General features: G+C 41.2%; 1 pseudogene; it reads right to left on the reverse strand.

Annotated features, from left to right (window-relative positions):
* Window positions 1–552: 552 nt before the first annotated feature.
* On the reverse strand, window positions 553–9,429 carry LOC141015917 (high choriolytic enzyme 1-like; annotated as a pseudogene).
* Between the last annotated feature and the right edge of the window lie 2,932 nt (window positions 9,430–12,361).

The following is a 12,361-nucleotide window of genomic DNA, read 5'->3' on the forward strand; positions in this document are numbered from 1 at the left end:
TGGCCAAAAATCCCAGGGTGGACACAAGCTGGATGTGCACTGGGATGGCTTCGGTGCGTTTTGTCTCTCGCTCCAACATGGGTCGTAAATCACGGCATAGATCCATCAATATGTTTTTTGGGAAGCGGTACCTGCTGAGAAGCCACTCTGTGCTCTCACTGAACACATCAGCACGCTCTTTGAAAACGCGCTCCCTGCGGAGCGCACGGTTCTCCAAATCCTCCAATAGTGCAAGATAGGCCATGGTACTTGTATTTCAAGTTTTCTTTTCAGGTTGTCCTGTCACAGCTGTCTTTTATAGCTTGTCACACCCATTATTCAAAGTGTCTGCTACTAATTGAGAATGTTTATTAATTAGAGGAAACAGGGAACATGTGTGAAGTTTGAGATTGCTGAACACTCTTAATGGGTTCTATTTGTAGTTTCACTGTTCTACCACTAGATTTTGTGTGTAAGCATGGTCAGAGTTGTGCTTAAATTTACACACGTTCCTAAGCACAAGTACAAGTTGATAAATTTCATACTTTGCGTGGGAAAGTTCTTACGCATTCATTACGCACACATCTGTGCGTACGCACGGTTGATAAATGAGGCCCCAGGTCTGCTCATGCCCAGTGCATAGTTGATCTTGTGCTGGATGATGCCGTGGTAGAGGCAGCCCTGTCTGTTGAGAGAGAGGACCTGTCTGCCTCCCGTTCTGCCCAGAGCGGAGAAACATCCAGCTTTGTTCTCAACGCTCATGTAGTCGTACTTGTTCCTATGAGGGATGAAGCGGATGCAGGTTCTGCTGTGGAAGGCCTCCATGGCGTAGTTGATCTTCTGTCTTTCCCAGCTGCTGAACTCATTGCTCATGGTGAAGGGAATCATCACCAGGCCTTCCTCCACAGGCAGCTCTGGGACCAGCTAACATGGCGTTTCTGGTTGTGGGAGCCAACAAGTCTCCCTCTAACAGGATCTCATTGGTGGCGTTGTTGGAGGTCCGAATCCTGGTGGTGATGTCAACGGTGTCGTCTTCGTCCACTTGGACCTCCGCTCCATTACCTTCCTCCAAGAGAGGATGTGCCTGAGAGAGGCTGAGCAGGAGCAGCAGCAGCAGGCTGACAGAGGGAATCATCTTCAGGGAGGGTCTGGTGGCTGTGGAGCCTCTATGGAGAGCTGCTGAGGAGAGACTCCTTGAAGCTTGATGAAGCTTCAGTCCAGGCTCTTTATACTGCCCTCTACAGGTGTGTCTGCAGGTGGTTGAGGTCCACTCTGCTAAACCTAAATAAACCTGCTCAGGGAGGATTCCACAGACAAACCTACTACTTCAACATGGTTTGTTATCTCTAGTTTTCAGAGGGATGACCATGGCTGGATTACTGAGTTGGTTTGGACAGCACTCAGCACTTCCAAGGAAAACACCCATGAAGTCCACAACTCTGCTAAAGTCCACACACTTAGTCTGTCTCTCAGTACTTTCTGACTTCTCTACTCTGTTTATGGCTGTCGACTCAAAGCTTATTGGTTCAGTCTGAAATTAAAAACAGGTAATACATTCATAGCTTACTTAAAAAAGGAGGTCAGCTACTGTAGTTTCTAATCAAACATTCCTCAAACAAAGAGAAAAAGTGTATTTTGGGGGGACTATTTTCCACAGTGGATTAATCCACATTTATTCTCTGTTTTTGCCTCTTCTCGTCAGTTACAACATGTTCGGTGATGATAACCCATAAGGGAAGATTTTATTATGTTTCGGTGAACCTGTAACAGTCTGACTATTATCAAACCAAATTATTTGTACCTGTGGGTATGACGTCAGTTAGGAATGAGAGTCAAAAATCAAGTAACACTTTGAGGTACTTTGAGCTATTTTACTGGAGCATCACAATTTTAGGCCACTTCATACATCCACTCGATTTCAGAGGAGAAGACTGAACTTTTTACTGCACTACATTTATCTGACTATCTAGCCTAGTTACTTTGCAGAATAAGATTTTTTGGTCAGGGTCTGATGTGTAGTTTGCCATTTCCATATCAGTCACCAGGATAAAATGCTGGCACATGTTTCTGCAAGCCACTCACATTTGTAAGTGTTATAGACTACATACCATTTTGAAATGTCTACAAAACATGTCATATCACATTCACTGTGAAGATTGTAATGGTGAAGGGGGGGACCCAAAAGTTGACGCCAAACAGGGAGCAGATTTGAAAGGTGAATTTACTGAACACAAGAGGAATCGCTGGCAGGTAGAGGTGGTGAGCTCAGGCGCAGGCAGGTGGCTCCACAGGTGGTGCAGGGGGAGACTCACAGTTACACAGATAGCTGGCTCAGGCAGTCAGGGTTGTGCGGGGTGGCAGAGGTGCGGGAGGCTGGGTGGTGAGTGGTAGAGGAGCTGGTCCACAGGAATGGTCCTGCACACTGGAAGAGGAGAGAAGCTGGATAAAGGCGCTGGTGAGTGAATTTAAGAAAGTTTCTAAACACATTTACATCTAGAGACACTGAGAGAAACCAAGCTGGTGACAATAATCTGGCAGCGTGCAGAGGGAAGGTCTGGGTATAAGAGCAGGTGTTGATTAAGTCCAATGCGCTGCAGGTGTGTGGAAAGGCACAGCTCCAGCCAGCAGAAAACCATGCCCAGCCTCACCAAGCACCGCTGAAAACAAAGTACAGAAACACAACCACAAAACAGGCCACCACAAAGTCCAATCATGACATTCACATTACATTTTTATGATCTGACGTTCATATTGGCAGATGGATGGGAGGGTGGTGGAGTTACTGCTAGGCCGGAAGGCTGCCATGTCACTGATACTGTGCCGTGTTTGTGGCAACAGAACAGGTATTTCAAGCCCAAACAGGATCTTTTCATAATCCTAACTAAGTGGTTTTTGTGCCTAAACCGAACCAAAGTATAGGTGTAGCGTCGTCACAACACAGAATTTTAAATTGAATGTAATGAAGTTGCAACACAAGGAAATGTAAATGTCAACATATCTGTGGTTTGCATAAATGTATATGGCTAATAAACTGTATATACGATTAGGTTGCCATTTAAATCATAACAACAATGAATGACTCTATCCCAGCATGAGTATGTCTACTTGGCTCAGGATACAGAGCCCATAATACTTTTCATGTTGGCAGTGTAGAAGCTAAGCCAATGCTTTAAGCCACTGAGGCATTTCAACAGGAAACCTAATTGACGCGCTTTTACTTTACCATGACGGATGAATGAGAGTCCTGCTTTTCAGTTAAGATGCAAACAAGTCCATTTATTTCACAGGAGAGGCAGGCAGGCATTCACCACCAACATCTGGACACATTAGACTGGGTCTAGAGTGGGTGTGTCTGTGAATGCAATATTAATAATATTTATAATAATAAATAATGTTTGTAGTATTGTTATTACAGCAACACCACTGTATTGGTTTCTGTATTGTGTCATTTGCTTCAAATGCTAACAAATTAAACATGAGCTCAGAGAACATTGCGTGAGTATGAGGAACAATATAGCCACTATGTCACTATATACACAAAGAGGGTGTAGCATACCTCTGAAGAATGGAGTGGAGTCAATTCTGTGCAGGTGTCCAACTCCAAAAGGAGGCAAAACGGCCTAGAACTAGACTTGACTAAACTAGACTTGAATCTTCCCACCACCATGTTTCACTGTGGGTTTGAAACACTGTGGTATCATGCTTTCTCCATTTTGTGTCCTTACATACGCCCTCCTGTTACTGACATAAATCTCTAACCTGGATTCATCAGTAAATAGGACTTTTTTTTGTCATCCACTGTGAAACTTTGGTATTTCTTAACCCACCTGAAGCGTTCCGCCTTGTTTCCCCTCCTGAGAAGTGGTTTAGAAACTGCTACTATGCTATGAAACAGCCTTCTTTTGACAGGACGACTGTCGATTGGAGTCTTGTATTCTTTATTTATCAAATTCTGTTTCTGTAGTGAAGTTGTTTCCTTTCGAACTCTCAGAGAACTAAGTATGATGTATTGATCTTCTGATGATGTGCTCCACTTTGGATCCAACTGATCCTGTTTCTGAAAAGCATTTTTAAAATCAACATGTTATCAGAGAAATTGCCATTCAAAGAGTATATCAATACAATATTTTGTCCTCAGAACACAGAATGCACAGTAGAGATTCCTTTGGTTTTTTTTATGTAGTAACACTACTACACAGCTCCAGCAGCCAGTTTCATCTCTAAATTGACCTGCAGTCAGAAAAATTTGCACCCACCCAAAATATTTGTGAATTATGTTTATTATCTGGAGTCAGATCATGAACTAATACTGGGTCAGTACAGTGGATTAAACAAGTGAACCTGACAACTTAAATCCAACTTAGTTATGTTTGGATTTTCCTGCGGAAATCCACAGAACCTCAGGAGAGTACTGTAACTGAAGCAGAGCTGACTCAGACCGAGGTATTTCAGAGGGATGTAATTGGACATCTGGTTTACAAGCGCAGTGGTCATATTTTGCAGATTACAAGCAGTAAATCCGTGTTAGACTGAAATCATGTTTCCATCAAAGCTGCTGAGTAACACTGATGTCATTGTTATAACAGAGGCCAGTGAGTCCTGCAGGACTTCAGCTGAAAAAGTGTTTACTATTTTTTGGGACTCAAGACAGTCAAAGGTCTGACAAGGACAGATTACAGACACTTATTGTGGTTCTTTCTTTGTCTTGTCTTTGTCTTGAGGTCAAGGAATGTGGTAGAGGAAGGAACTTGATGAACTAATTCAGAGAGACTTGAGGTGAAAGTGTTTAAAATCTATAACCGTTTTAAATGTTAGAATGGCTTTATTTACACCCCCTGGTACACCTTGTCTCAGCTATCCATTAGCTTAAAAATATGTCTGTCATATAAAAGTGTCTATTTCCTCTGTAAATGAAATCATTTGATGAATAAAGCAACAAAAAAGATGATTTAAACAAAACAAATTGACAAAATAATCTTAACTTTAGGTCCACTTATCAGGTTTCCAGAGCTTTCAACTGCACCTCTTTATGAATAGATGTCAATGTCTTTCACACTTTACTCATATGACCTCTCCTCAGGGTTGGCATGAGACTTGTGTGTATCTACCACCAAAAAACAATTATTCTTCTATCATTCTTCTATTCTATCATTCTTCTATTTGTCTATCGAGGTTCTATTTCAACAAGCCAGCAGTCTTAAAAGATTCCATAAAATTTCTGTAAGGCAACAAAAGAACGTGTGCACTGCATAAGAATAGACTTTAAAATTGGTATGTTTATTGGAAAACAAGATAGAAGATGACCAAGATGAATTCTAAAGTATCTGATATTTATGACAGATGCAACATAGCTAAAGGTGCTTGTACTTTGTCCTACTCATAGGTTGTACTTTCTGGTCTTGTACCCAGATTGTCCCTTTTTGGCAGGATATCCTTATGGTATATTGTAAAATTTGTGATTAATGGATTGAACCTGATGCACTGATCGGCTTGTTTGGAAGATCCGAAGCCTCTCTTGCACTGCCAGATACTCTGCAGCAAACTCTTATGTTTTCTATATTAGTGGCAAAGTGGATACTTGAATGTTGGCTACTAGTGCTCCTTGTTTTTCCAGAAAGATTAGGGAGCTAGTCTCAGGGATACATGTTGAGAGGCTACAAAGCAAAAAACATGGTTTTCATGTGCTGTAATCATTAGGTCCAATCATTAGACAACTTAACGCTCCTATGTCTTAGCTCAAGTCAGTAAACTATAGTACGTTATCATAACTGATAGAATTTGTGTTAAAGTTGTAATAAACCTTAGTTTTTTTTTTATGTTAACATTTGCGAGAGGTGTAGTGAATGTAGTGAATTCACACAGTGGAAAGACCATGAACTGTTTTAACCTTGGCTGATGAAGGCCCTGTTACATGGTCCCTCTCTGTGGCCAGGATGTGTCACTGTAGTCGTTTTTATACTGGACAGCAAGCCGCCAATTTGGCTGTCCTTTTTGCAGCTAGGTCCATGAGTTTAGACAGAGCGCGGCATATTGGGGGTCTGTTTTGGTCCGCCAATATGACGCCTCGGAGGGTACACTTTTAGCCACCTCCATTGCTTTGTAAATCCAAGGCGTCGATGTGCCGGCAATTGCGTGACATGGGTGGAGGTGTCGATGATGACGTGCACTGTTGTGCGACCCACAGCCGGGAGATTTAAAAGCAGGAAACAGCTGATCACAGCTGTCAGTTCATCACTTCATCCACAGATGCCAGTTTGTTGTTTTGCGCCTCAGATGTGGCTCAACAAGTCCCATCACAAATTCAAATGTACGGCGCGACATACGGAAATGCTTTTGCAAATCAACAACATCATCGTAATGGTTGAGGGCATTCGACCAAAACACTGGCCCTTGTGGTCTATCTAGCTTCCACACTGTTCTTTCAGACATCAATGGCAATTGATTGAGAATTGCTGAACATCTCAGTCAACGACGGCGTCGCCGTTCAGCCTTGAAATTCCCCCTGACTTGGCGTCTCCTTGGTCTCTGTAGCTGTCTTGTAGAAAAAGGTTGTTCGCTCTTGTCTTCCATTACAAGCATTGCCATTTGATAACCTAAAAACCATAGCAACTGCATTCGCGATTGAAGAGATCCAAAAATGCGCAGTGCATCAGACCACAGTGTTTCTTGTTCTCCCGCCATTGTTGTTTTGAAACTGACACTGGTGTCACGGGGCTAAATATTCTTCCGACGCATATGTTTTACGTCACTGTTGACGCCCAACTTTGTGCTTCACGTCACGTCACATGTTTACGCCTACCCCAGTGGCGGCTTTTTTGCAAAGGAGGAATATTACGCCTCCGTCTCACATAGACAAGGCGGCAAATTGCAGCCTTTGCCTGGCTGCAAATGTGGCGCATTTTCTAACTAAAAGGGGCTTGTGGCTGGTGATTGGCCTCTTGCCTGGCCAGGTGACAGCAGTTTGGCTGATTGGTAAAAATCCAATAGGGCACTAGGCTCTGGTCTCTCTTGCCCATGCTCTAACTTCATTCCACCTGACGCCGGCTGACTGTGGTAGTATGTTTATTTGTTTTTTGTTTGTTGTGTATCTGATGGGTACGGTAGTTTAGTTTTCCTTGCTTTATTTTCTGTAGGTTTAGTTGTCTCTTTTTTAGGGTAGAGGGTTAGCCCCCAGATCTGACGGCCCTGGTGGGTTGGTCTGGGTGGCTGCCCTTCTTTTGTTTATTTTGGCTGGCCCATCAGTTAATTTGTTTGTTTGCTGGTTCTTTAATAAATTTATCTTTCTTTAAACTACCACTTGTTTGTTATCTTGTGTTGGACCTCACCTAAAGGGGGAGAGGGGTCGTAACATAAATTGGGAGCTCGTCCAAACAAAAGGTGGATACTTGGCTTAGTGGCTGTAAGCCTGGGTAACCTGTTTTTTTGGTTACTTTGTTGTAGTGTTTGTTGCACGGCAGTTTTGGTACTGAGTGTGCAGTAAGTTGCTATAGGTTTTGTAACCTTTGAGGATGGAGTTTGTATTGGATAAGATTGTGGACACACCTACTCTCGAGGTATTTGATCTATGTACTAAAAATGATCTGCTCTTAATTGCTGAGCATTATGACGTAGCGGTGGCAAAACAGACTAGGAAGCATAATATTAAAGCGGAGGTGTATGTTGTCCTAGTTGATAAAGGTCTCTTGCCGCACTTTCAGGGTGCTCCTTAAAATCCCGAGCAGTCAGGTCAATTTGTGGATGATGCGGCCAGGCTTAAGGAGTTGGAGGTTGAGCTGCAGTGGCTGTCCTTAAGGGAGAAAGGGCTGCAGCATGACCTGGAGACTAAGAAGCTTGAGTGTTGCTTGCGCCAGTTAGAACTTGGTGTGGCCTCTCAAGATTTCGACGTTAGCAAGAACATCCGCCTAGTTCCTCCCTTAATGAGGAGGAAGTCGACCAATATTGCGTTTTGTTTGAACGGGTGGCCTATACACTGAAATGGCCGAAAAAACTGTGGACCCTGTTACTACTGAGTGTCTTGACCGGTAAAGCACAGAAAGTGTACTTGTTACTTCCAGCGGATGACTGTCAAGATTTTGACAAAGTGAAAGCTTCGGTTCTTAAAGGTCCCATATTATGAAAAACTCACTTTTTCTGGGATTTGGGGTGTTATTTTGGGTCTATGGTGCTGCCACATGCATAAAAACTTTGAAAAAAGACCATCCATGCTTTTTTGAGTGAGATACAGATTTCTGATGGTGTCTTGCCTGCAGTTTCTAGATGAGCGAGTCAAATTCGGCATTGGTCACCGACGTCATTGACCGATCATTTGAATATTCCCACCCACAGTGTCTCCACCCACCAGGTACAGCATTACCGTCTCGGAGATCCGCCATTACGCTACGCTTAAAGGGGGTTAGGTCGTAACCAGCACCGTAACGTAAACGTGCGGGCCCCCCCCCCCCGCGACTATCCTTGAGTGGGCCCCTATTAAAAACATTTTTTATTTTTAAGGGTTGTCGGGGTGGGAGGCGGTCTGCGGTCTGCAACATGTGTCTTACACCTGGTATTATCACCTTATTTATTACCTTTGTGATCAGATGACAAGTGGTCAGCTCTACGTACGTCTGTTCACACAGGCATTAAAATGCGTCTCGACAGACCACTTGGATCTCACTTCCCTTGACATGATGTGCGCTGATAAGCAAATGCAACACGCACATCATGTCAAGACTGGTGGGACAGAATTGTAATTTGTAAATTTACCGACCAACACTTGCTAGATAACACTCATTTAATCACTTTTTTTTTATGTGGGAAACTGCGACTGCTGCTACACATAAACACACACATCATTAGTGCGTGCGGCTGGTAAAGATGCCAGGAGGCTCTCCCTCAACTGATACTGAAGCAAGGGGATGCTCTCCCTGAATTGATGTTGAACCCGCGGGCCTGCGCTCGCTCTCTCCTGGTGCTGCAGCTGCGAGACGCACGGTGGACTCATCTGACGGTAACACTGGGGTGTCTCCCTTATCTATAATGTACTCTGTCTGTTGATCACTATCTTTGCAATCAGGCTGCCCTGTTTCATCCCTGTCAACCTCGCTGTTGCTTTCTACATCTTCCTGGCCGGCTGTGTGGCTATAACATTTCAGAAAAAAAGTTGTTAACTAACATGCCGGTTAATATTTTTATTATAACTTGTATTTTGATTTATGAAACCTATCCTGTATTTATGACTCTTGTGTGTCTGTAGGCTATAGCCGTTTTTGTACCTAATTATAAAGACAAATTATCCGTAGGTTAGGCTATATGAAAGCCATGACGTTATATTATTCTGATTATGAAAAAAAAACTCAGCAAACCTAACTAACTTCACACAATTAGGCTGTTTATCTTGCTAACACTGTCAGTACTTTAGCTGTCTAGTAAACACTGTCGGCTATATGAGACTACTCACCTGTCATACTGCATCCTTCACGTCTGACAGGATTTACCGTTCCAAATATAGTTGTTATTTTCGGAAGCTTGGCATTAAATTCATCAGATTTTTGTTTATTGTGCAGTTTATGCGCACCGCTTTTATATTTGCGTTTCATTTTCGAAGTGTCTCTGACCGTGGTGCTGAGCTGTCACTGAGCTGTACTGATTTGAATTTCCCGCCTAACGTATCAATTGGACCAAAAGTCTCTGACGTATCAAAGAAAACTATGGACCAGTAAAGTTTTTATTTTATTTTAAATATTTGTTTTATATTTATGCTCAGAATACAGACAATATCATGACGTGAACCCTACATTGTGGTTAAAAAAGCCATAAAGTATACCCCGCGGGGGTATACTTTATGGCCCAGGTCCTAACAGCCCACAAAATGTGATTAAAAGCTAGTAAGTGGACCTTTTTAGTTAAGGTTATTTTGCCAAAGTAAAGCATAAGCTTAGTAAGGATTATTCGACTCATTCATCTATTTCCAATTTTCTTAATGCATTTAGCCATTCACAGATTAATTACAGATATGTCAGCATTGGGTTTCTGTACCTTGCAGGAAAACCTGAAATCAGTGTTTGTACAATGTGTATTGTTGGCCAGAAGAGGGCAGACTGTATTTGACAACTGTTATACAGTATTCAAGCATGCCCACCACATACAGAGAGAATGAGCAACTTAACATTACTACCTCCATCTCCAGTGGAAGTCAATACCAAAAATAGATTTTAGCAACAATAAATAGCTCATTGTAATTTCTGATGTTTGATTGCAGCTCTGTCATGACATAGGCTATTTTTTATTTAGACTCTGAAATGAAAGCATTCTCTCTGAGGCTACACTATGTTTCGTTCATGTCACATTTTCACCAGAATTTTTGTCAGGAAAATCAAAAGGACCCAGTGCAGACACAGTGCCAGGCAGGTTCAACAGCAAAAAGCAAGCTTTAATGATGAGCTGATAAATAAAAAGTCCTACAATCCAAAATGCAAGTAACAAAAAATCAGGCAACAAGGAGAAGAAAACAAACCTAAAAGGGAATGTTGGACACTAACATGACTCCAGTTGAATGACAATGTTCTTCTGTGTCTGCAGGGTATGTTTGCCAATGATTTACTGAAACATGTCAACTTTATAATAATATAATAACGCTTTATATCAAGTTCCATGTAATAAAGCTTTAGTTAATTGGTAAGAAAGCCCTTATAAGATTGTTAATGATGTTATGAAAGTCTATATAGTGTCATATGTAATGGCATCATAAACAATTTTGATTTGAAGACATTTATAAGCACTTATGACAGACTTGTTAACAGTTTATAGAAGCGTAAGAATATTAATAAAACATTATGATAATCATTTATAACAGTTTACCTAACTTACCAATTATGTCAATGTCAAACCTTCACAAAGCTTTTTTTTTGTTGCTTAACCACTAACTGCTGCTAACTATCTGCCATTAGGTTGTTAGCTGTGCAGGTAGCTATTCGTACTGGGAAAGGGACCAGTACTTGCTTAATCACCAACACAGAATTTTTGGACCAGGACAGGTCAGGGCTAGCAGTTAGCATGCTAGCTTCAGTAGATTTCTCTGCAAATAAAATACATAGACATCATAATTGCAAACTGCTATTTCTTCACAGTATGTCAATAATTTAAGTGATAATTAGATAAGTGATAGTGATAGGTGAATAATTTGACTGATTCAACTCAAATTCTTACTATTGCCTTTTTTCATACATGCTTTATTCTGCTTTTACTATCTTTAAATTATACTTTTTGCAGGGACTTGATCTAAATCAGGAACAATGCTTTGTTAGGGTTAATTAATCCTTTTACTTCTGAACAGTTAACTATACTTTTTGTAGTTCTTGAATTTAAAGTGAGAACAATGCCTTATTAAGGTTAATAAATCCTTTAGTATGCACTTATTAACAGTTTTATTCAAAGATTATAAGACATACAGCAGGGCTCCAGACTGGAATCGAACCTAGTCAGGTTTCAGAATTTGTACATATGGTGCGCTCGCTACCAGGTGAGCTGTGAATTGTTCATAAGTGCATAGTTAACTGCTAATAAATGCTTAATAAAGTATGAATTGATCTTAATATAGCAATAAAAAAGCTTAAAAATTTGGAAACTCATCAGGCTTTTATTAACGTTACATTAATTGTTATATATGTGCCTATAAATGTCTTATAACAAAACAATGAATGTGTTTATTATGCCGTCAACACTTCTACAGTCTTCTTCATTTAAAAAGCATCTTATAAGATGCTTATTGTATTATATGACACAGGTATCATAAGACATTTTTTGTTCAGTCCCAACATCAACATTATGAGGCCTGATGGGAGCCACATGCCCATTTAGAACCCTGGGAAACACAAATCTCCTTCCCACTCACACAGGCAGAGAGCTTTCCATATCTGAACCTTCTTCCCTTGTAGCAGTTTGAGATTTTGCCGTGATAAAAGCTTTCTAAATAAAACATGAAGTGATTATTATTACCACAGATGTGAAGGAGAGGGAGAAAGGATGGAGGGAATGAAAAACCATTTACAAGGAAGAAAACTGGAACAGCACAGGCAATCTGTGACAGTCTAAAAACAGAGAGATCCTGCTGAATGGAAGGCTGAAAGCACCCTGGGCACAGAATGGACTTCTTTATTTATCATAAAGTTCACAGTAAAAACACCAGGACAACAAGTGAAAGGGTACTGTTGGCTCATCTCCTGTTTGATTCGTGTTCAAGGTTAGATTGTTGTGAAGTTCCATTTTCATTTTCTCATGTGATTTATACAAGCCAACACCAAACTAAATGCCTGCACTCTATAACAACACTATATGGAATGCAAACGTATAAGCTTGCAATATAAGCTTATACATTATTCACAGATGTTAAAATCCCATCTGAAAT

Source organism: Pagrus major, chromosome 20, assembly GCF_040436345.1.
Source record: "Pagrus major chromosome 20, Pma_NU_1.0".
NCBI lineage: Eukaryota > Metazoa > Chordata > Actinopteri > Spariformes > Sparidae > Pagrus > Pagrus major.